The 26,409-nt window shown below is 45.0% G+C and overlaps 1 protein-coding gene across 2 annotated transcripts in view; it reads right to left on the reverse strand.

Moving 5' to 3' along the window:
* PLXNA4 (plexin A4) overlaps positions 1–26,409 on the reverse strand; it is a 573,332-nt gene that overhangs the window by 438,043 nt on the left and 108,880 nt on the right. Inside the window, exon 3 of one of the 2 annotated variants that reach the window (XM_073899214.1) lies at positions 7,112–7,172. The exons of the other annotated variant lie outside the window; for it this stretch is intronic. The gene's annotated coding sequence lies outside the window, so the exon portion shown is untranslated. The remainder of the gene's footprint in view (positions 1–7,111; positions 7,173–26,409) is intronic. 2 annotated transcript variants of the gene reach the window in all.

A 26,409-nucleotide genomic window follows, 5' to 3' on the forward strand; every position in this document is an offset into this window, starting at 1 on the left:
CAAGGGAAGCTGGGGAAATGAATGTCTAGCAAAGAGGAATGGGATCACTGGCACTGATTTGGACTGATCAAGATTCAAAGAGTCATCCCCTGCAGATTCGACCAACATGGAGAGATTTGGAACAGAAAAAGGAGGGAATAGTGGGCCCCTGGAATGCAGGGCTGTTCATCCGAGCCCACAAGAGGTTAGGAGGACAGAAGGAAGGGATGCTGTGTAATGTAAAGACCTTGGATCTGGAGTCAGAAGATATGAGTTACAATCCCAGCTCTGAGCAAATTACTAAAACAATCTCAGCTACTAACAAAATCTCTCAACCATAGCTGCGAGGAGCAGAAACTGTCAGATCCCCAAGACTCTACGGAGATTCAAGGGAAAAGTCTCATAACTTCTATTTCTTTTTCTTGTTCTTTTAAAATATATACAGTTGTTCATATATTATAAATACAATAGCAAAAATATATAACTTATGAATAAATAAATGTACATATATCGGTACTGCTCAAAAATTTACGATTTTTAAGGAAAAAGAAAACAGCTTGGAAATACTTTTCGAAGAACAGAGTGCATATGAAGCACTTACCATAGGTTTGGATGTACATTGAGCCCTCAAAAAAGGCTCGTTCCCGTGCTGCCTTTCAGATGTTTCAGGATTGCCATTTTTAATGGCAAGGGCAGACATCTGTCCCAGGGCCTCCCAACTCCACTCTCAAAATGCCACACACCATGTGCTTTCTCGGCACCTCAAATCTCTCTCCCAGGAAACAGGATTACAAGCAACGTGCTGCTCAAGCAGCTCCCAGGAGTCCTTATTACGTTATTACGTAGCTCCCCGAACCCCTGGCATCCCCTTCTCTTTCCACCTGCTGTCTGTCTTTTGAATGTTTTGGGCTGGTGGGCACTTCCGTGAAGGGGTGAACAAGGGGAGGAAGGGAAGCAAAGCCAGGGAGGGGACGTGGCAGCACGTGAAGTGAAAGGCCCCCCTGGGAGGGGGCGGTTAAAACACAAATGAGGCGTGGGGAGTTTCCGTGCAATTCATTTCTCCCCGTGAACCCTGCCAGCCATTAGCATGGACAAACGCGAAGTTGCTGCATCTCCTTCCCATCTGCCTTCATCTTTCTCTGCAGGCGCTCAAGGCGCTTTAGGAAGAAGATCCTCTCCTTCTTCCTGCCAGCTTTCCCTCTGTGGGGGGCAAGAGACAAAGCCGGGAGTGGGGTGCAGGAAGGGAAACAGAGGCACAAGGTCACTCAGTGGCTCAGCTAGAATACACCCAGGAGTCCTGACACCCCATCAGAATCACTTTTCTCACGGAAAGCACAAAGATAAGACCTCCTTTATAAATACGAGGTCTTTTTAATATTATCCTTTGCCAACAGTTCTGCCAGCTGGGCAGGCTTTGTTCACTTATTTAATTTAACCTTTCCCTCCCCCCCCCCCCCCCCCACAAAAAAAGCTTCTGAGTTTGCCTTTAAAAACCCACATTAAATGCTCACTTAATGATTTGACCGGCTCCCCTTTAGCTCCCTTTAAACGAGCTGCCAATAAAGGAATAAACTTGCTGAAGAAATAAGAAATCAGCCTCCTGAACAGTGCAGCCTCTTCTGCCGCTCTTGTCCAGGCTGAAGCCCCCTCCAATGAATTGAGAGATAATGCTAATGGAATTATACATTGTGACTGGATCAGGGGCTGCCACAGGAAGATAAATACCAAAGCAAGGCTAAGGCATTTAATCAAAAATACCCCCATACATGTCCTTTTCTTTTTTTTTCCCCCTTTCAGGAAAAAAAAGAAAAAACCACAAAAACCTGAGGCCTTGGTTTACCACATGTATTACTTCACTCGCTTCGATGTTGCTATTATTCCAAATCATTTGGATTAGGGGCGGTCCCACAGACACACATCTGAAGGCAGATTAAATTAGAAAGAGCGACCCATCCAAAAGATGTTTACAGAGCCACCAATGACACCATGGCAAACCTCTCAGAAGATAAACTGTACGTGGATTAATTCGGGAAGATGAGAGAGCGCTTATCGGTTTTGTTTAGGCTCGATTTTAACAAGATAAAACTGTTGCGCCCTGTGATCTGCCACTGGAGCAGCTGTTTACCACACAACCAACATGGAACGTGGGCTGTCACGGAATATAGATGAGCCTGAGGCGGCCGGCTGGCGGTCACCTCCTTGCCCTGCTCACCCCGGCTCCATCCAGGTTGGGTTGGTGAGGCTCGCAGAGCACAAGTCGGAGGTCCTAGCTCAGACCTGGGTCCAGAACCACATCCGCATAATGGTGGCCTGTCATCTTTTGGGCGTCACAATGTGTTTCGATTCGTTCTAAAATTAAGGTGAACTTAGGGACACCTCTCCAGGGGTGACACTGGGTGTTCTTTCTGTACATAACAGAGAAAGATTCTGCCTCTCTTAAAAATGGAACTTCCTAGAAGAACACCAGGGACTCACAGGAATGGGAAGCCAGGGAGCTGTGGAGGGTGATCAAGGAGGAGGCCCAGTAAAGGCCACCCCACAGGAAGAGGTTAGTCTGCATGCTGCTGTGGTTGAATATCATGGCATCGCTCATTCCAGGGACAAGGCCCAGGAGAATGGGTCTGACAGACTGAGTCTGAGGCATGCGTCCCCTCTGGCTCACTGGAGGTAGGAGGAGGGTCTGCCCTTTCAGTCCTGAGAGTGGGAAACAAGTACTCTCTGCCCAGGACATGCTACCCAATAGGAGACTTCCCACAAAGAAGATCAGGTGCTAAAAAAAAAAAAAAAAAAAAAAAAAGAGGTTGAACGATGGGCACCCCAAAAGTAGCAAATAGTTCATACAGTAGGGCTGAGAAAAACATGCTTGGGATCCCTTGTATAGTCTGAGAATCAGATAGGAGATGGCTTGCAATAAAATGAAAAGAGCTCTTGAGGATGACTCAGGAGACCCAGTCCTAGGTGTGGGTGCCCATACCAGGCGGGTCTATTGAGCTGAGGCCAGCCTGTTTCCCTCTAGCTCGCTGCAATGGGTTGAATTGTGTCCCTCCAAAATTCATGATAAAGTTCTAACCACCAGTACCTCTGAATGTAAACTTAATCGGGAAGAATGCCATTGCATATGTAATTCGTTAAGGCAAGGTCTTACTGGAGGAGGGTGGGCCCCTAATCTACTTTGAGCGGTATCCTTGGAGGGGAAATTTGGACACAGACACAAATACAGGGAAAATGCTATGGCCTCCATAGTTAGAGCTAGCTGCCACAAGTCAAGGCACTACCAAAGCTAAGAAAGAGGCCTGGAACAGACCTTCCTATAGCACCTTCAGAAAGAGCTGACATCTTGCTCTCAGGACGTCTAGCCTCCAGAGCTGGGAGACAATAAATTTCTGTGAAGCCATGTGGCTTGTGGTACTTTGTCACAGTAGGCCTAGGGTACTAGTGTACTTGTCTTCTATGAGGGGAGTGCTTTGGACTAGGTTTGTGACTTTCACACTGTGTCTTGACTTCAACTGGAATGTCCCCAAAGTCCTGGAAATTCTTGGCAGCACTGTTTGAAAACCATGAGGCCAGGCAATCTCCAAGGTCCAGCTCTCTCTAAATTAAAGCCCTTTTCAGTTTCGGCAAAGGAATGTTGCAGATTTTGAAAAGGATGGTCCAGGGACATTTACTTCCCTAGCTGTGAGGATAGCCCAGTCCCTTGATTGGCCCCATGAAGATCTCCATAACACACACTCCTGCCATGCTTCATCAGTCAGTGAGCCCAGGAGGATGAGACCCCTTCACCCAGAGGCTAGTTTGCAAATTTCTTGGTCTAGACCAGGGGCACTTCCACTGAGACACATGTATTTTTGCTGGCCTCGGGTCCTGGAGACTCAGTCCCATTCTGGACCTTCATCATCCCCTTGAGTTCCCCAGTGGATCCAGCCCACTGAAAGATCCTATGAGCTATCTCCTAAAGCTACCTCCTTCCCAAAGCCCGTGTCATTTTAAAAGCTGTAAAGGGCTGCATTCACAACATCTGGACAGCAGAGGGGAAAACTTGTCCACCTATAGTTGCCCAACCTGATTCTGCTCCAGCATCAGGAGATTTGTAACTCATACGGGGAGGGAGGTCTCCAAGAGACAAAGTAAAAGAGGCTGCCATTCTTTCTCCCCCCAAGTGTTGTATAAAATTGTTTCATACCTACATAAACAGTATAAAAAATATTCAAATGAACCCATGGATGCCTTCCACCTACGCCCAATAGTTGTCATTCTGATACATTTGTAGACATCATGAAATTTCACTTCAGATACTTTGTCATACCTCTCTTGAGAATGAAACATTGTTTTACTTAACCGCAGGACCATTAATCGCACATACCAAAATTAGTAACTCCATAATGTTATCTAACATCAAGTCTATATTCAATTTTTTCCATCATCTCAAGGAATGTATTTCATAGTTTGGGTGTTTATATTTTTTTAAAGATTTTTATTTATGAGAGAGAGAGAGAGAACGACTGGGGAGGAGAGGGAGAAGCAGACTCCTTGCTGAGCAGGGAGCCTCACGCGGGGCTCCATCCCAGGACCCTGAGATCATGACCTGAGCCGAAGGCAGACTGGGCCACCCAGGCGCCCTGGGTGTTTATTTCTAGTCAGGATGCAGTCACAGTACAGGCTGCATTTGGTTGTGGTGTCTGTTTGGACTCCTTTAATCCACGCTAGTTTTCCATCTCCTTTCTGCCATGACGCCGACCTTTTGAGGAACCCAGGCTGATGGTTTCATGGAATGTTTTATATTCTCAAACTATCTGATTGTTTCTTCATGGTGTTGTTTGATTTGTCCCTCTATCCCCTGGAGGCAGCCGCCATCTTAACTGACCGAAACTTAGGGTGGACTTAGTTAAGGGAGAGACAGGACTAAATGCTTCTGTTTGAGGTCCTGCTGAGCGGCTGCCCTGGGATGGCTGGAAGGCTGTTCTGCCCCTCCCTCTCTGGACCAGATTTGCCTCTGGGGTCTGAGGGAACACAGCTGGAAACACACATGCAATGCCACAGAAGATTCCAAAGATGTAAAGGTTTCTTGGTGATTTATGTCTCTTTAATTACGGGCTTTTATGCTTTAATTAAAAAGTTACAGAATTTGCCTTTACTTCTGAAAAATGTGTTTATGGTTGACTGCCTGAGTGAATTAAACAGTGTCAGATCCCTGGGTTGGCTCCATGCTAGACTCCTAGAGCTCATTTTCAGGGTAGGGGGAAGGAGGTCAGTGAGAAACACCATTAAGAAGAAAGGCTGTGACAACTTTTCATTACATTTTGATGATCATGCGATAATTTTCCATGATAAATCATCTCATTACATCTGCAAATTTGGAGTCAGAGTCTAAATGCCATGGTCATGGAAAGCAATAACAACAACAAAAACAACCAGCACTGCGAAATGGTTTAAAGGGATTCAACTCCTAGTTGAGGAAACAGAATAAAAGTTTATGTTTTATTACTAGTTATCTGATTGGGTCTCAGGTCACACTATGGGTGGTGCAAGATTGTATGGAGCTTGAACGTGGGCTCTCTGGGTGGTCTGAAGCCAACATCGGCATCTACCCCAGGACCTAGATGTGGCCCCAGGCTGGCTTGTTTTCTGGGTCATTTGCCCAGTTTCTGTGGGCTCAGCTCAGATATCTTCTACTCCCTAGACTGGATTATCACCCTTTGCCTTTGCATTCCCGTTGCATTTATTTTTAATATTTTTCTCTCTGTCCTTCTTTGAATTACATTCTTTATGCCACATCAGTCTCTTCCACTAGTGTGTTGTCTCTGCAAGCTCAGCTCCCAGCCCCCATCCAGATAGAAGTCACTATACCATGATCTGTGTCCCCACTCTACCATGACCAGGATTATTCCAAAATACCTAAATCACTTTATTCCACCTTTTAAATTAAATATGTCTATCTCCTTCTACTGCATTGTAAGTCCTGATGACCACAATTTGATTACCACTCTTCTACTCAACTAGACTGTAGGTCAGAGAATTAAATCAACAATACCCCACTCATTCCTGCCATGGTCTCTCCCCATTCATTCATTCATTCATTTCTTGTATTTATTTATTCCCTTTATTCCCATTCCCATCTTGTTACCTTGATCATTGGCTACCATTCTAATGAAGTGAATGAGGTTCTTTTGTTTACATGCATTCTTATGAAATGTATATATCTTTATGCATATGGAATTTTTATTTCCATAAATATACAATGTCATATGCTTCATGATGTTTTCTAGAATTTCATATATATACACAGAATTATATATATATCTAGAATCTTATATATTTCTAGAATTATATATATATATTTCTAGAATTGTATATATATATATATATATAAATAGAAACATGCTGTTTCTTATAAATTCAGTAGAATGAAACCTTAAAATGAACTGAGTCTGGATTTGGAGGGGGGAAAGGGGTCTTTGGTTACCACTCCAATTTCTTTAATACTTACTGGTCTAATTCCAGTCTCAAATTTTTTTCTTATTAACTTATATTTCCTAAAAATGTATCCATTACATCTATTGTTACATCTAGTACTATTCATAGTATGCTTATTATTCTAATCTCTCCTTTGTCTATAATTATTTCTTCTTTCATTCCACTTTTATTTATTTGTATCTTCTGTCTTTTGTCTTGATCAGTCTTTTCAGAGGTCTATTTTACTAATGATATCAAAGAATTAGCTTTTGGCTTTGTTAATCTTTTCTATCATGTTTTTTGTTCTCAATATTTTTTTAAAGATTTTATTTATTTGACAGAGAGAGACACAGCGAGAGAGGGAACACAAGCAGGGGGAGTGGGAGGGAGAGAAGCAGGCCTTCTGCTGAGCAGAGAGCCCTGATGCGGGGCTCCATCCCAGGGCACTAGGATCATGACCTGAGCTGAAGGCAGACGCTTAATGACTGAGCCACCCAGGTGCCCCTGTTCTCAATTTTTAAAAATTCTTTTTCTATTATATTTATTATTTCATCTATTCTTTCTTTGGATTAGCTCCATACATTTTTTTTTTTTACTTTCTATCTCCAGAGCTGAGCATATACTTAGTACATAGAAGCTTTTTATCAAACGTGTATTGAATAAATGAATAGATTGTAAATACCTTGAGATCAGATAATATGTCTTGTCCATCTTCTTAGTCCTCAAAGTACTTACTCTACCACCTACCAAATAAGAAGCCTCAGTAAATACTGAGAGAATATTTGCTGAGGGAATAGTTAATATAAAGAAATATACTCCTTCCTAAAGGAAGCTCCAGAATTCATCTACTTCAGACTTCAGATTAAAAAAAAAAAAAAAAAGACATTTCTGATAGTGTTGTAGAAACCATTAGTAATATTAGTAATCTTCTATTCTTTTCTTCTTTTGTGATAGAACCACTAATCTTAGCTAGGCACACAACCATCTAGAATAAAGACCACATGATTAAGTTCTGGCGAATGGCATATAAGTAAAAATGGTGGGTTCAACCTGAGAAAGTGTACTTCAAGAGAGGAGATGTGCCTTTCTTCTTCCCCTTTCTTCATCTTGCCTTCTGGAATGTGGATACAATGGTTGGAGTTCCAATAATTATAATGGATCAGGAAATCACCTTGGGAATGGAAGCCCACATGACAAAGGAACGAGATAAAGTGTCTGGGTCCCTTGCACCAGGAAGCCTCCATGGCAGCCCCAGATGAATGCTTTTGGACTTCTTTACAAGACAGCAAATTCTTATCTCGCTCAAGATACTATTTAGGGTCTTTTCTTGGGGTGGAGGGAGTTTCTGTCACATGTAGCTGAACATATTAACCGATGATAATACAATTAGATTAGTAACCAATTCACTGGGCACATGCTGATCCTTTTCCTCACACAACAAAGACCTAAGAAAGAAGGTGATGTTAAAATGCTCAGGTCACACATGGGAAAAGAAATGAGGGCACCAATGAGACGAAGACTCGTCTCTCATTCTTACTCAGATCTTAACTTACTGGCCAAATTGACCTCTTTAGAAAAGGGTTGCTCCCAAAGCTTCTTAACACAGAAAAATGTAAGATTTCTCATGTGAATTCCCAAATATATGCAGCCCTAGTGACTCCCTGGGCATGTTCCAGGTAAACCTCAATTTTTCAGACTCTGGTACGATTTTTCTCAGGCTTGACTCTGGCTAACTAGGTAATTGGGTTCCCAGTTCTTTTCAAGAAGGTCAAACACAATTACGAAAATATGAAAGCTTTGTTCAGTCTACAGAGCTGATGACCTTGACTATCAAAGTATTGCTCTACCTGTTTCTACATGAGTTGTAGTTTGGGATCCACACTCAGCATGGCTTGGCACACTTCAGAGCAAGCTTTGCGGATGATACCTGCATGCTCTATAATCTATAAAATCAAATGACCATGTTGCTTCTGTCTCACCACCAGCTTTTTTATGTCCTTATGATCTCCTTGTTGTTACTCAAGTCTTCTAGGAGTACTTTTTCTTAAGTGGCATCATTCTCAATGGCCACCATCAACATCAGCTCTGGATTGACCCCAGAATCCTACAAGAAAGGAATAGGCAATTCTAGGTCCAAACAAGGGTTTATATCTCCTGGATACCAGGACCTGGATATGTAATGCAAAGAATCCAAAATCCCAGCTAAAATCTGCTTTTGGGGATTGGTCCAGAAGAGGGGAGTTCAAAGGAGTAAGAATGGCTTTGGGGTCCTAAAAGTGAGCAGCCTCTGACCCAGACATCTCACCAGTAGAGAGGAAAAGAAAGAAAATGATATTTTCTGGGTGCTCTCCACGTGCCACACACTGAGTCAGGCACTTTCCCATACATTTATTATTGAATCTCTTGTTCACTTGGAAGGCAGAGTAATGCAAAGGTTAAGCTCTTGGGTGAGTTACTAATTTCTCTGAGATTCATGTAAAAAAGCAGTAAAATAGTTCTTACCTCATAAGGCTGATATGATCTAGGTGTTTAGAACAGTGCCTGTCACATAGTAAGCTTCCAATAACTACTTGCTGGCTGTTATCACTAATCATCGCAATGACACTTTGAAAGGGGTTTTATTATGCCCCCTTTGAAGCTATGGGATGTAAGAATCAGAGACTTAAAATAACCTTCCAGGGTCAACTGCTAGTAAGCGGAAGAATGAGGATTCAGACCCAGGTTCATCCAGCTCCAACCTCCTTACTCTTTGCTCCAGTCATTTTCCAGAAAGCTAACCCTTCCCTAGATGACTGTTCTAAGCACAGTTTAGCACTCCTTATTTTAAAAAAGTACTTGCTGTTAGGGTCACTAATATGGCTAGTGGTTGTGGCGCTCAATGAAAATGGACCATTGATCATAGCCCTCTCCCCTCTGATGACAAAATCAGCTGAGATATAAAGTTAAACAAGAATAAAAATATTGAGAGTTTTTTTCCACTGGGAAGAGCAGAGGACACAGTTTAGACCCAAGGCCAAAACAATCTTCCAACTCTTTCTTCCCATGTCCCAACCCTGGTACTCACACACAGGGGAGGTTTGGGTCTACAGATCAGACAAGTAGCAGCCACCAGCATGGCTGCCATGAACGAGGACCTGTCCCCCATCTTAGCCAAGACATTAAAATCCGTCCCTGATGCAGATCTTGCCCCACGGGGACATGGACAAAGAATGCAGACTCTCACCAGCTCACCTGTCAGTGGAATCCAGCCCCCCTTGAAGGAGCCAGTGAGAGGTAGAAAGAAGCTTCCTTCTGATCCTTTCAGGGAGTGCTGATAGAATTCTATGAACCAGGGGCGCCTGGGTGGCTCAGTCAGTTAAGCATCCGACTCCTGATTTCAGCTCAGGTCATGATCTCAGGGTCGTGAGACTGAGCCCCATGTTGGGCTCTGCGCTGGGCGTGGAGCCTGCTTAAGAGTCTCTCTCTCCCTCTCCCTCTGTCCCTCCCCACCCTGCTCCTGCTCACTCTCTCTTTCTGAAAAACAAAACAAAACAAAAAGAATTCTATGAACCAGAAGAAACATGGAGCAAGAGAATCTCTCCCTTACCACCCTACCATAACCAAAAATTCCCAAGGCATATTCCATCAATGATCACTTATAAATAATCAATAAAAAATAAAAGAAATCCCACAAGCACCCAGAAAAGAGCTCTTAGTCTTGAAATGAATGTATTCATTATATCTTCATTCCTTTCTACACCATGTTTTTATTCTTCGCATAGTTTGCTGGTTTCGATGTTCTTTCAAGTAGCTCCCACACTAATGGGATTGGTAATTTAAATGTCTCAAAGAAACAGCACAGACCCCTGGGATCTGTATTCTTTTGCTTGGGGAAAAAAAAATCAAATGGACTGCAGAGAGTTAGGTGGAATTAATCCCACCCTGGGAAGAGAGAAGCCACGCTGCTTCAGCCTCTTGGTTTATAAGGTCACGAGAATCCCTTGTTGGGAATGATTCCCCGGTAAAGCACTTCAGCCCAGCTACTCTGCAGCCCTGCATTGCAGATAATCCAGACAGTGACTGTGTCTGTTCTCTGAGCAGAAGCTTGCTTCACTGACCTCCCCTAAGAGGATTCTGGTACCAGCTCTGGCTGCAGGAAGAAGTTGGGGAGTCCAGCCCCATTATGTGCCAATTCTGCGACCACCTTCAGGAGAAGATTCAGCCTTGCAGGTAAACATCTTGGATAGAGAAACACCAGCTGAAAATACAGTCTCTGCTAGAGGAGAGGGCTCCCATGCCCCAGGACCCAGCTCATCCAGCATGTAGGAAGGTAGGGCCAACATTAGAACTTGGGAGGTGGACCACCAACTGGCACCAAATACACTAGACACCCAGCTGTGAGGTTGGTGTCCTTTGATACATTTTCCTTGGGGGTGGTTTTGTGTTTTTTAGGATATAGCACACAAATGAGTCCATCTTTGGCTACCAATTAATTCTGGCCTTGAGCAAATCACTTAACTGTGAGCCTTGGTTTCACACAGATCTCAATTAAAACCCTGAATCCACTACATGGACGTGGATGATGACTTTGAGCAAATTACATGATCACTTTGAGCCTCAGTTTCCATACCAGTATATTGGGAAGGTTAATGCATATTTTGCAAGGTGGCAGTAAGGATTTAAAAGATTACACACACAAAGTGCATAGCAGACTATTTGGTTCTATGGGGTTCTGGATTGGGTTATCTGCCCAGCTGTGTCCCTCTCTGTCCACCACCCTCTTCTGAGAAGTCCCCCTGGTGTCTCCAGTCTGCATGGTCCCAGGGATGGCTCCCAGGATATGGGCTCCACTACCTCTCTGTGGTCCAGGGTGGGCCCCTAACCTAAAGCAGGCCAATAGGAGTCCCTTCCCCCAAGATCTGACACTGGATATGTGCAGAAAGTGATAGGTCTCCCTCTGGATAGAGGACCCCGCATACCCATGAGTTTAGGAACTGATAGGGACTCTCTGCTCTGCCAAGCAGGCTGGAGCAGCTGGAGAAGCTAGTGTTCAAATGGAGAGAGAGAAGAGGAGAAAAGAGACCATTCAGATGACATTCCAATCCCCTAGATTATCCCTGCCCGTGGGCTCCATGAAATTCACACCCCTGTGCGTCATAATAAAGTTTTCTGTTTTTGTCAAAGTTAGCTTGGGCTGGTTCTCGTTATGTACAATACAGAAGAATCTTAATAATCTGGTAAACAGTTGTTATTCAATAAACAGTAAACCGTTTATACCGTTACACAGTAAACAGTTTACACCATTATATCAAATGACAGAACCGGTTGAGTGAAGCCACAGATTCTGCCCTGCTCTCCCCGTCTCTTATGTGAAATATTTATCTACTGGGAACCCCACCCTATACCTATCTCCTTCTGCAATTCTGACTCAAACTTATCATTATTCAGTAATTTGTTTGTTTGATAAGCTGTTTCTCTGTATAAGGGCAGGGACCATGACAGACCTCTATTTCCGCGTGCAGATGGGCACGTCTCCCATTCCTCTCCCCCAGACACAACTTGCTTACACAAGACTGCCTGGCCGCAGCCACTTCCTGGGACCAGGCCACATGAGCCTGGATTCCCCTCCTATCTCAGCCCTTGTTGGCCCTTCCTTTCTTAGCTGGCAGTGTAGAGCAGTCCAGCCTCAGCACCAACCAAGAAAGGGGGGACTCTGAGAAACAACCTGAGGGTTTTAGAGGGGATGGTGGTAGGGGGATGGGTTAACCCAGTGATGGGTACTAAGGAGGGTACATTCTGCGTGGAGCACTGGGTGTTATATGCAAACAGTGAATCATGGAACACTACATCAAAAACTAATGATGTAATGTATGGTGATTAACATAAAATAAAATTAAAACAAAACAAACAAAAACAAAATAAATAAATAATAAAATAAATTAAATAAATAAAAAAATAAAAGGGGGCTTTTAAGAGGCAAGCTCCCCAGGTACTCAGAATAAAAATAGCTAATGTGTAGCCCCCACACTGAGCACTCCACCGGAATCATCTCATTTAATTCCCACAACAATCTGAGACTGGCACCATTATTATCCACATCTTACTGATGAAAAAGCTAAGGCACAGAGAGGATACGTATTAATTCAAGGTCACACATTTAGGAAGTGGCAGGGCTACATCCCAATCTGTGCTGTGAAATGCTAAGGTCCATGGGCTTTACCTCTTCACCACACTAAATGATGAACCTTCAAGCTTGGCTTTGATTTTGTGCATACACTACACAGATAATGCTAAGACTAAGTGATGGACGTAAGAATTCAGAGAGGGGATCCAGGATGGAGTGATAATAGCATCAGAGAAGATTGGGGACCAAAGCACAACTGGACTTTGGCCCTGGAGAAGGGGTAAGGGACGTGAGAGATGGTGGAAAGGCCAAAAGCCCGGAGGTATGACTATGCATGGAGGGCTTGTTGGGAAGCAGGCAGGTAGCATTGGTAGATGTGAGCAAGTTCTGGAAACAAGAGGAAGTTGGGCAGAGAGTTGGGACTTAGTTTGGCCAATAGGTTGAATTGCGCCCCCACCCTCAAAGATATATTCAAGTCTTAACACCCAGTACTTATGAATGTGACCTTATTTGGAAATAAGGTCCTCACAGATGTAATCAAGTCAAGATGAGGTCATACTGGATTAGGATGGACCCTAATCCATCATGACTGGTGTCCTTATAAGAAAAGGGACATTTGGACGCAGAGAGACACACAGAAAGAACACCATGTAAAGATGGAGGCAGATTGGAGTGACACAGCTACAAGCCAAGAAACACCAAAGATTGGTGAGCATCGCTGGAAGCCAGAAGAGAGAGGCAAAAAATGATCCTCCTCTAGAGCCCTCAGAGGGTGCATGTCTGGGCTGACAACTTGATTTTTAACTTCTAGTCTCTAGAGCTATGAGATAATAAATTTATGTTGTTTTAAGCCACCTAAATTGTGAAGCTTTGTTATGTCAGCCTTTCTGAATAATAGAATGTATATATTTGGTCTCTGCCCCCATTGCTGGCATAGAGTTCCTAAAACCATTCTAAGTCCCTAAGTGATAAGAGTACTAGGAGCATCTTTTATTCTATTATTTGGTCTTTGACCCTGGTTCCCGGCACAGGACTCCTAAATCCCTTAAACTTTCCTGAGTGAAAGAAGGGTCTTTTGTTCTAATAAGGCAACTCTTGGTAGCCTACTGGATGGGGGCTATTCACCAGAAGACCAAGCCATGATTAGAAGCTTAGAACATTCAGCCCAACACCCATCCTCTGGGAGTGGGAGAGGGAATGGAGATTGAGTTAATGATTGATCCTGCCTACGTGATGAAGCCTCCATAAAAATCCCAAAAGGATGGGCGTTCAGAGAACTTCTGGGTTGCTGAACACATGGAGGTGTGGGAGGGTGTTGCATCCAGAGAGAGCTTAGAAGCTTCACATGCATTCCCCATGGCTCACCCTAGGTACCTGGCTGCTCATCTGTATCCTTTATTATATCTTTTATAATCACCTGCTAAAAGTAAGTGTTTCCCTGAGTTCTGTGAGCCATTCTAGCAAATTATTGAACCCAAAGAGGGGGTCATGGGAACCCTGATTTATAGCTGGTTGGTCAAAAGTACAAGTGACAATAAAGACTTGCAATTGGCCTCTGAAGTGGGGGCAGTCTTATGGGACTGAGCCCCTAACTTGTGGGATCTGACGCTAACTCCAGGTAGGTAGTGTCTGAACAGAATTGAATTGTAGAATGCCCAGCATGTTGGAGAATTGCTTGATGTGTGGAAAACCCACACATTCGGTGTCAGAAGAGAAGTGTAGCGTGAGAGTAAAGGAAAGCACATTGAGCCTTTCCTAGACACAGCCCTAGCAAACTAATATAGTCATCATCAGGGAAGCCTACCAGGTCCTTGAGCAAGATTGGGGTAATGAGAGGGAAGCCATGTTTTCAGAAGATCAAGCTCAAAAGGTAGAAAGTGCTCAGAGGCATAGAAAGAACACAGACTTTGAAGTAAAATTAGATTTAGCACAGTCCTCACTCTACTTTCTCTTCTCCTTACAGACCAAGGAACACATTCCATCTTCCCTTCCTTCCCTCCCCCTACCTCCCAACCGGTCCACTGAAGGCTCTGAGCAGCTTGAGTCTTCCTTCTTTACCTCAGTTTCTTCACCTGTAGCAATGGGGATAACAGGGCTGCCTATTCCCTGCTCAAGGGCCCCCTCAGTAGTCCCTTCTGTTCCCCTTGCCCCAAACACTCCTTTCTTTGTGCTGTCTTACTCCATAGCCATGGTAAGCCTCCACTTACCACAGAGTACATTGGTCTGTTGGCTTACTGCTTATCTCCCTCCACTAGAAGTTCAGTTCCTGGAGGCAGCAATGTGTTCTGTTCACGAATATAACCCCATGCTCAGATCAGCACCCAATACACACAGGGGTTCAACAAATACTTGAAGAATATGGTACAATGTCCTATGAAAATTACAAGAACTGATGTATCTAACACCTCTAGTCTCCACAGGAAGGACTTAGCATGTGCCAGTTTTGCCCCTTGTATGGCCCTGAACATTCCCTATATTTCGCAAAGAAAGTTTATGCATAACTGAGAGGACATGTGTTCTATGCTTTGGATACCCCATAAGGAAAGTTGAAGTGATACCACCTTACATATCTACTTCAAAATTTTATTCAGTTTTCCATGTCTTTAAACTGGAAGATATACTCAGCCTTCTAGAAAGGTTCTTTATAAGTTATGTATCTTTGGTGAGTAGTCAAAGTGGCCCCTGGCAAGGAGAACAAATGTTACTTGCAGAACTAGTAAAGTCCCTTCTCTTCAAGATGAATACTATCTTCCTTTCCCAGCTGGTTACAGAGAAGCTCAGAGCCCCCCAGTGATGGCCAGTTCTGTTGTAACACAACATATGTGTTCCCAAAAATCACCACGATGTGCAAAATCACACAATAAAAGCCACAGAGCTTATGGGGGGAAATGGGGTTAAGAAGCACAATGCTCTAAAACTCCACCCACGACAGGGGGGTGGGAGGGATGAGGTGGCTGGGTGATAGACACTGGGGAGGGTATGTGCTATGGTGAGCGCTGTGAATTGTGCAAGACTGTTGAATCACAGATCTGTACTTCTGAAACAAATAATGCAATATATGTTAAGAAAAAAAAGAAGAAGAAGATAGCAGGAGGGGAAGAATGAAGGGGAGTAAGTTGGAGAGGGAGACGAACCATGAGAGACGATGGACTCTGAAAAACAAACTGAGGGTTCTAGAGGGGAGGGGGTGGGGGGATGGGTCAGCCTGGTGATGGGTATTAAAGAGGGCACGTTCTGCATGGAGCACTGGGTGTTATACACAATGAATCACGGAACACTACATCAAAAACTAATGATGTAATGTATGGTGATTAACATAACAATAAAAAATTAAAAAAAAAACTCCACCAATGACACATATTTTTTTTTAAAAAAGAATCTAATAAAAATGGTAGCCCAATTATACACGTTAAAATGGTCAAGAAATACATAAATACTACAATAAAAATGGTCCTTTACCCTGAAAAAGTTCTAATGTTTGCTCGCTTGCAGAAATGGGCACCAGAAAGGTTACAGCCTGTGTATTTGGGACAAGAAGTGGGCAGAAAGAGGGAACAACAGGGGCAGATGGGCGTGGCTCCCAGCACACTGGGTGGACGGCAGGAGCTGGGAGATGTCTGAGGCATGTTCGTTCTATATTTTCTCACACTTCTCAGTTCAGCCGTGTGCAGTTTCCTGCACTCACCTAGTGTTTCTCGCATGCTAGATGGCGCATAAACGTGAAATTTGTGATATGCTCAAATCAGTCCCTAAGACATCAATTGCACTGGAACAAATTTGTGTTTCCAAAACAAGCATTATAGCAGAACGGACTGTATATGCAAACTCACATACGGAGCTAGCAATTGGGCTGGGTGCAGTTTATGCCACCAACCCTTAGTCACAGGGACATATGTCACTTCTAACCTGAGAAAAATAGGGAGGAGGGAGCATCTGATAGGTGATAAAACTTCCTCTAAGCAGAAAGCAACTTGAACCCTCATATATTTGGAATTATCTGTCTTCAAAGTTTAGAAGAAGCCAATCACTGGAAACAAGCTGATATGTGGAAGTTCGCCAAATAAAATCAAGAATGTGTCCCGGAAAGAGATTCACCCAGTCCCCTGAGCCTTCCACACCTGTGGTTACATGTAATAAAAATTGGCATTTCGGAATGGGGATTCTGAATCATGATCCTGAATGCTTTCTGAATCACAAAATCAAGAGTAAATGCTGTTCAGTGTTCAAAGAGCTTAAGAAAGGAAAACGGACCGAAGCCTTTGAAAAAAGGAGTTTAACAAGGCCAACCAAAACAAGAATTTTGTAGAAGATTTATTTATTTATTTGAGAGAGAGAGAGAACATGAGCAGGAGGGGCAGAGGGAGAGAGAATCTCAAACAGACTCTGTGCTCAGCATGGAGCCCAGCGTGGGGCTCAATCTTTCTTACAGTCCTGAGATCACGACCTGAGCCGGGACCAAGAGTTGGTCACTTAATGGACTATGCCATCCAGGTGCCCCCAAAACAAGAATTTTTGATAATTTTCAGTTAACCAAAAAACCTGTGCCCCAAGCTTTCCAATTCCCAGAGGTTGGCCTGCACATGCCCACAGGAGATGTGCCCTCTGAGCAGGTAAGATACATCACAGTTTAAAATTCTGGAGAAGGTGCTCCAATGGTTCAAATCATCTAGGGAGAAGCTGCCTCTCTGCCCCCCCTCCACCAACTCTTGATCTCGTCCTGCTTCCCCTGGGAACTCTCCTCACCTCCCCAGCAGCAGCACCAAGCACAGCAGAATAGCGGCTAGAAGTCTGTACTGAGCAGATGAGGAATCCAGGGGAAATTTTACAGATGGAGAGATGGATAGTTCTGAAGTGTAGTAACCAACCGGGCTAAGGGGATTGCTGTTTTGTCTTCCTTTGACAGAAGAGCCTCAACGGACCGCTTCACGCACTGAGAGCAACAATCACTGTAATGGAAATGTTCCCCGAGCCTCTGACTTCTTCCAGCCAAGAAGTTCCAATCAGGACACTTTGCTCATGTTAATGAATGTGCCTCCTGCATTTCCCCAAGGAAGCTGGGAAGCACTTTGCTCTGGAAAGGGGAAGGTAAGCAACATTGCATTATCACCATCATCACTATCCATCACTACCATCATCATCACATCATCCTCATCATCATCCTATGGAGTTTGACAGGCATCTATGAGACCCCCTGCTGGGAGCTGTAACAGGATACACAGATGCTCTCCCCCCACCCCGAGGAATGCAGTACAAGGCAGAATGAATATTCATCCATCAATTTATCAAAATATTAATTCTAAGGTTATTTGGTCCCGATTCTGTATTACCAGGAATGGTGCAGGTAGAACGAGTAAGTCAAGAGTCCCGGCACTCAAGGAACACTCATCCTAATGGCAAAGGAGAAACCAACTGCAAGCATTAGAACTTACGTGCCATAAGAGAATGTTGGCCCAAGATTCTCATTACCCCAGAAAGTCGTAAGGTAATCATTCTCCGCCTTCTGTCGTCCAGCCGCCATGTGCTATTCATCACGAGGACTGCCCCGGCGCCCTTTTCACTAGGACGGAAATCTGTCCCTCTGCCTCTGCCCTCCCGGGGGGGCTGTAATAACCTGAAAAAAGGTCTCCCTGCCCCCACTCTTGCCTCTCACCATCCAGTCCTTTTTTTAAAGATTTTATTTATTTATTTGACAGAGAGAGAGCGATAGCGAGAGAGGGAACACAAGCAGGGGGAGTGGGGAGAGGGAGAAGCAGGCTTCCCGCGGAGCAGGGAACCCAATGCGGGGTTCGATCCCAGGACCCCGGGACCATGACCTGAGCCGAAGGCAGACGCTTAACGACTGAGCCACCCAGGCGCCCCTCACGATCCATTCTGATCCTCCCCAAAATGCAAACCTGAAGGAGCCACTCACTCCCCTGACTGAAGACCCTCCTGTCTACAGACCCACGGTCAGGGGCGGACCCCGCCTGGCTCAGCAGCCCATGTCTGACACTCTCAAACAGGCCTGACATTTGTCACCCTGCGGCGCTCACAGCTCCCTGGGAAACCCAGGCACTCCACACCCTGAGGCCTCATTCCCACGTTGTTCTTTCCGTCCCCCTGGTAATCTGCTGAAATCTCTGTCCTCCCTAAAGGTCCAGCTCAGAGTCCACGAGAGGAATCTCCCAACACTTCCTCCTCATGCCAGGTAGGATTCAGCACACTGATTACAGTGTTTTTAAAGTTTGTCATAATTATTTGTTTGAATAACTATCTTCCCTCCCAGACTCTGAATCCCTTGAGGGCAAGGTTGGACTCAGTACTGGTCAGTGGAGGAAAGGGTGAATGACAAACTGTGCCAGGGGCGCCCCTCAAAGTACAGGAGACTCTATCATGTGTTTGTAAGCCCTGCCATAGAAAACGTCCATCCTTCCTTTACACGAGGCTGACTACAAACACGTGGCTCATGGGGGATGTCCTGGAGTGAGCGGGAATTTGCTCTAGGCCAGCCACACTCTTGGTACCCTCCACCACTATTCTTCTGGCCATTGCCATACGCAGGTGAAGGCCAGATGGGGTCCAATGTCGTTGGCAGCCATCATTAGTGAGCTCTGACTATAGGAGACCTACTGCCTTCTGCCCATTTTACTTGTATTGACTTCGTTAGATGAATTATCCCTCTCTGATGGGTGAGCAAACAGCCTCTCTGGGGTTGAGCCCAAGGAAACACCAGCTGTGCTAACCACCGGGATTTGAACCTGTGACCCTCTGAGTCCACGGTCTGAGTTCTTTCCAGCACTCTGTGCTGCCTCCCACGAGTGGCCGACAGGGGAGCAGCCTGACTAACACTGCCTCTGCATCCTGTGGGGCCAACACTCCAGGAGCACTGGTTGTTATTTACCTTATATGGTGAGAAGAGAGATGCCCATTTTTCCCCATTTCTGCAGACTAACAGACGGGCGCTAATTCGGTAAGTGCAAATTGTCTGGCTTCGGTTCTATCCACCATCTGTCTGCTTGAACTAGTGGAACCAGGGTGACTTGTAATCATGCCCGGCTCTCTTCACAAGGTCCTTCCAGCCTTTCCAATGAGTTTACCCTCTTCCTATTTTAAGAAAGAGCTTCACATAGCAGGGCACTTATGGAACACGTCCAAGTACCAGAGTAGAAAGTGATATTATGAAGCCAAAGCAATCACACAGACAAAACCCTTCAACTAGTAGCCAGAGGACCCGGGCCGGTCCTGCTCCTCGCCGGGAATTGCTGGGCAACAATAGACACAAGTCACTGCGACTCTTGGGGCCTCAGTGTCTCCACCAGGACACTGGTGTTAGGAGTGTTTAAGAAGAGGAGGCAGTGCTTTGCTATTTGTGGGGCAGGCCCGCCCCTGCTGCTGGTGGTGCTTTGGGGGGACCGTCCCTAACCTTCCCACCCTCACCCTCCCAAAGAGGCTCTTCAAACCCCACATCGAAGATTCTCCCTGCTTCCCCACCCCTGCTAAAAATAAAAAGCTGAATTTCATCGCATTCATCGCACAGCTAGGATACAGCTGCTTGAAGCTCCACGTCCCTGCTCTCTGCAGCAACCTCCCCCAACCTCCAGCCCCCACCATGTTTTAAAAACGAAAGCATGCATGCACGTAAGAGGGTCACGAGGCTAAGAGAAGCCATTTACCCAGCCCACGGAGCACCGTTTAAACCCTGGGCGTCATTCATTCTAATCCAGAGAAATCTTTCCACTCACTTACGGAAGGCTGTCCTCCCCTGCCAGCCCCCCACACACCCCCCCCCGTCGTGGAGGGTGCATCCCTCAGCACATAACTGCCCTTATGGCTAAAGGGCAGGTTTCCCCTTCAGTGTGATGACACCGGTGAGCAGGAGCATGCCTGGCCCACAGGAGGGTCCCTGCCTGTCCCATGGGGGAGGGAGGCTTCTCTGTGTGCCGAGACACCCCCCCACCCCACTTCCTCCCATCAGTCACTCCTCCTCTGGACCCCAACCACACATCCACCTCATTCCCCCATTCCTGAGACTGGCAAATGAGCCAATCCCACTGCCAGCAGCCAAGTTAATTTTAAAAAGTCTCTTTGACAAAACTAAGAGGGAAAGTTGGCTGTTTAATTTGCTGGTTTTCTTTAGCAACACTGAAATGTCTAACATCTAAATGTGTGGTGTTTGCGAACTTAAATATGTTGCCTCTGGACCAGCCATTCCTCAAGGAACATCTGCTCTCCAGAAGATCAGAAGTGAGAAACCGCAAAATTGCATTACTTATCTTTCCCTAAAGAAATGAAAGGTGTTTTTCTCCCCCACAAAGTAACAGTGATTTCTCCACTCCACATCAAAACTCCAGCCTTTGGCAAACATGCCTTCATGTATCCAGATCCGAGCTCGGGTGCAGAACTTCGGGCTTCAAAAGTGACAGCACAGTGCCGACCCCGTGCACATTTCTGAGTCCCCACCCCCTAGCTTGTAGCTTCTGAACGTCTCCTGTGAGCAACCCCAGGGCAGGGAGGCTACTGTACCGAACCCACACGGTAACATATACCCGAAGGTGGGGAATTCGTTATCCTGGGGCCCGATCCTGGAAGATGAGCTATGCGCAAATCTCCCCATATGGAGAGCCTGGCCCAGAACTTGGAAAATTGTGAAAATCGCCTCTGAGGCTGGCTGACAATTTGGCATGCAAGGAGACCGGTACCAAGAGAGAAGTGCAGAATGCCTGTGGTGAGAAGGAGGTCCCCAAGACCCGGTCGAAAGAGCCATGGACCTCTGGGCTCCTGGTGACGCTCTCTCAACTAGATGTAAAGGCAGCTGTACATTACAGGTAACCCAAACTCACAGAGATTTTTCATACACAGGTTTGTTTGTTCACGTGAAAGATGTCTGGAGGAAGGGAGTCAGGGTTCCATGAAGCCGAGAGCAAGGCTTCTGCCTTTGTGCTCTCCCATCTTCAAGGTCACCTCAAGGTCACATCATGACACCTGTCTTCAGGATCATGGGTATACCAAATGGCTGAGCTCCTGCTATCTCACTGCATGCTAGGTAGCAGGGAGGAAGATAAACAAGAGCAAAATGTCCCCATGTCACCACGGCAAGCCAAGGCAGCTCCATTTTAGCAACTTTCCCAAAGGCATTTCTGCTGACATCTTAGTGGCCAGGATTCAGTCATGTGGCTACACCTAACTGCATGGGACACTGGAAAATAGCACCCTTTAGTTGAGTGCACTGTGATCTTGGAAAACCCCAAGCATCTTCTACTAAGGATAGAGGAAACACTGGATATGAGGGGACAACTTGCAGTCTCTGTCACAGAGCTACAGCTTTCCATCTATCAAAAGAATGCTTACCCTAATATATATCAAGATAGCTCAACCTTGTCACTATTGACATTTTGAACCAGATAATTTTTTTGTGGGGGGCTGTCTTTTGTATTATAAGATATTTGGCAGCATCTCTGACCTCTCTCCACTAGATGCCAATAGCACCACCACCAACCCCCTGCAGTTGTGACAACCCAAACCATCTCTCTACACTGCTAAATGTCCCCTGGAAGACACAATCACCCCCGAGTGAGAACCACCGATGTATATCAAAAGGGCATTACAATGAGATTATACCCATGATTTTCATACAGAAAGAGTATGAATTTTATACCAAGGGTATACCTAAGGGTAACACTATGTTCACCTAAGGGTAACACTATGAGAAGAAATGGAATTAATATGTATGCTTTGTTGAAAAGCATCTGGAGAGATTTTAAGAGTCAAGCGTACTCTCTGGTGCTCCAGAAGTTCCAAAGAGTAAACTCACAACACAGAGAGGAAATTAACCTACTAGTGATTCCTCTCACCCATCCAGAGCTGGAAACTGCAGAGATAATGTCCTTTGGCCTCATGTAATACTTCTCTTCCCTCCTGGGGTCTTCCAAGTTTCCCTCCACCTGGGCGCTCCTCCTTCTGCTCAGCACACAGCTGACTCCTCAGCCTACCAGGCTCTGCTTAAACAGCATTGCCTCAACTCGACCAGGACTCTAAGTCAAGCCTGCCCTCCCACTGACTGGTTCCCCTTCTGAACCCTCCATATCACGGTTCTGTAAGCATATACTAATCTATTCACTTTTGTTATCACTCTCCCCGTTAGACTGTAAACTCCATTCAGACAGGGACCACATGTCTTCATTCACCTGTATTCACCAGTACCTGGCATGGTAAAGTGCCATTAAATATTTGAATGAATGAATGAATGAATGAATGAATGAATAGGGTAATGGAGGTGAGAGAGTGTGCATGTGCAGGGGGTATGAGGGGGTGGGTAAGGGAGTGATGGAGACACTGGGAATACAGACCAGGACAAAAGCCTCTGGAGCACACAACAACCGATGAGTAGCAAGAGGGAGTTTCTTTCACAAACTTAGTTATTTCTGGCCCATTATTGGCACTTATTAGGTATCTGTACATGGAATGGACAAACCAATGAAGCATGGCCACAGGACCTCCAATGTAATATAGACAATAACACACACATACTATTAATTACAGTAAAGGTAAAATGTGCTAAACATGTATTTTGAAATACAAAAAGAAAAAAAAAAAAGATTTCAACAGTTCCGAGGGTGGAAGGTTATCTTCTGTCTGTGAGCATGGAGCTTCAAAGGGCAGCACTTGTTGGGGGGGGAGGGGTTTGCAGGATGGGTAGGAGTTGGGTAGGTGGGAGCAGGAGAGACCTTCCCGGAGGGAGAAACAGATTGAAAACAGGCAGTGAGTTTTTCCTGAGAATATAGTTCAGCCCAGCACTGCCCAGCAGAAATGAAATGTGAGTCACAGGTAATATTAAATTTTCTAATAACCTCATTCAAAAAGTAAAAAGAAACAGGTGAAATTAACTTTAATAGATATTTTACCTAATCCAGCATATCCAAATATTACCATTCCAACATACGATCGATGTGAACAATTATTAATGAGATATTTTACATTCTTTTTTCCTAGGTGTTAAGAACCAGGTGTGTATTTGACACTGCTCATCTCAGTTCGGACTGGCCCCACTTCAAGTGCTCAGTAGTCACATGTGGCCACAGGTCCAGTGCACGTAGGCAGGGTGGACCTGGCAGGCTCGCCCTGGACAGATAATGGAATGTGGCAGATCGTGGGTCAAGTTCCAAGAGGCCTACTTAGTACTGTTTTCCTACCGTAAGTCACCGAAAGAAAGCTCACAGGTGGTAGGTACGGAAGACTGCAGGAGAACAGGCAAGGGCACAGCTTATAAATGTGAGGCACACAGGGACAGCACCGAAGCAACACTGGAGGGCACAGCTATGCGTCCCCAACAGCCATGACTGCAGATAAGGCTACATGCCTCGCCACGCCAACCTGGCTAAAAAGAAATTTCCAAGGGATGTGAGACTAGTGAGTTTATTTGGGTCTCCTCAATGGAGGAGATGCCAATACTAGGGAGATGCTGTGCTCAGGTACTAGAGAGACTCCCACCCACCCACTGAGCTGCAGAGAAAAGCAAGCTGCAGAGAGAGACTGAGTCAAGGGGCTAGAAGGAGGCGCCCGTGTCCCACCGGCGTCCAAGTTTCAGGTTTCCAGACTCTTCTGAGCCTCCCCTGAAATACTGCCCTTGGGATGTCCTTTAACTTTTTTTTTAAATTTTTTATTGTTATGTTAATCACCATACATTATATCATTAGTTCTTGATGTAGTGTTCCATGATTCGTTGTTTGTGCGTAACACCCAGTGCTCCACGCAGAACGTGCCCTCCTTAATACCCATCACCAGGCTAACCCATCCCCCCACCCCCCTCCCCTCTAGAACCCTCAGTTTGTTTTTCAGAGTCCATCGTCTCTCATGGTTCATCTCCCCCTCCGACTTACTCCCCTTCATTCTTCCCCTCCTGCTATCTTCTTCTTTTTCTTTTTTCCTAACATATCTTGCATTATTTGTTTCAGAAGTACAGATCTGTGATTCAACAGTCTTGCACAATTCACAGCGCTCACCGTAGCCCATGCCCTCCCCAATGTCTATCACCCAGCCACCCCATCCCTCCCACCCCCCACCACTCCAGTAACACTCAGTTTGTTTCCTGAGATTGAGAATTCCTCATATCAGTGAGGTCATATGGTACATGTCTTTCTCTGATTGACTTATTTCACTCAGCATAACACCCTCCAGTTCCATCCACATCGCTGCAAATGGCAAGATCTCATTCCTTTTGATGGCTGCATAATATTCCATGGTGTATATATACCACATCTTCTTTATCCATTCGTCTGTCGATGGACATCTTGGCTCTTTCCACAGTTTGGCTATTGTGGACATTGCTGCTATAAACATTGGGGTGCACGTACCCCTTCGGATCCCTACATTTGTATCTTTGTGGTAAATACCCAGTAGTGCAATTGCTGGATCATATGGTAGCTCTATTTTCAACTGTTTGAGGACCCTCCATACTGTTTTCCAGAGTGGCTGCACCAGCTTGCATTCCCACCAACAGTGCAGGAGGGTTCCCCTTTCTCCACATCCCCGCCAGCATCTGTCGTTTCCTGACTTGTGGTATCTCATGGAGGTTTTGATTTGGATTTCCCTGATGCGAGCGATGTTGAGCACTTTTTCATGTGTCTGTTGGCCATTTGGATGTCTTCTTTGGAAAAATGTCTGTTCATGTCTTCTGCCCATTTCTTGATTGGATTATTTGTTCTTTGGGTATTGACTTTGATAAGTTCTTTATAGATTTTGGATACTAGCCCTTTATCTGATATGTCATTTGCAAATATTTTCTCCCATTCTGTCGGTTGTCTTTTGGTTTTGTGGACTGTTTCTTTTGCTGTGCAAAAGCCTTTTATCGTGATGAAATCCCAATAGTTCATTTTTGCCCTTGCTTCCCTTGCCTTTGGCGATGTTTCTGGAAAGAAGTTGCTGCAGCTGGGGTCGAAGAGATTGCTGCCTGTGTTCTCCTTTAGGATTTTGATGGACTCCTGTCCCACGTTTAGGTCTTTCAACCATTTGGAGTCTATTTTTGTGTGTGGTGTAAGGAAATGGTCCAGTTTCATTTTTCTGCATGTGGCTGTCCAATTTTCCCAACACCATTTGTTGAAGAGACTGTCTTTTTTCCATTGGACATTCTTTCCTGCTTTGTCAAAGACAAGTTGACCATAGAGTTGAGGGTCCATTTCTGGGCTCTCGATTCTGTTCCATTGATCAATGTGTCTGTTTTTGTGCCAGTACCATACTGTCTTGATGATGACAGCTTTGTAATAGAGCTGGAAGTCTGGAATTGTGATGCCGCCAGCTTTGCTTTTCTTTTTCAAGATTCCTCTGGCTATTCGGGGTCTCTTCTGGTTCCATACAAATTTTAGGATTATTTGTTCCATTTCTTTGAAAAAAGTGGATGGTATTTTGATGGGGATTGCATTGAATGTGTACATTGCTCTAGGTAGCATTGACATCTTCACAAGGTTTGTTCTTCCAATCCATGAGCATGGAACGTTTTTCCATTTCTTTGTGTCTTCTTTGATTTCTTTCATGAGTATTTTATAGTTTTCTCAGTACAGATCCTTGGCTTCTTTGGTTAAATTTATTCCTAGGTATCTTATGGTTTTGGGTGCAATTATAAATGGGATCGACTCCTTGATTTGTCTCTCTTCTGTCTTGTTGGTGTATAGGAATGCCACTGATTTCTGTGCATTGATTTTATATCCTGCTACTTTACTGAATTCCTGTATGAGTTCTAGCAGTTTTGGGGTGGAGTCTTTTGGGTTTTCCACATACAGTATCATATCATCTGCAAAGAGTGAGAGTTTGACTTCCTCTTTGCCGATTTGGATGCCTTTGATTTCTTTTTGTTGTCTGATTGCTGTGGCTAGGACTTCTAATACTATGTTGAATAGCAGTGGTGA

Source organism: Callorhinus ursinus, unplaced genomic scaffold (genome assembly GCF_003265705.2).
Source record: "Callorhinus ursinus isolate GAN/ISIS: 27379988/994484 unplaced genomic scaffold, GSC_fseal_2.0 scaffold12, whole genome shotgun sequence".
Lineage (NCBI taxonomy): Eukaryota > Metazoa > Chordata > Mammalia > Carnivora > Otariidae > Callorhinus > Callorhinus ursinus.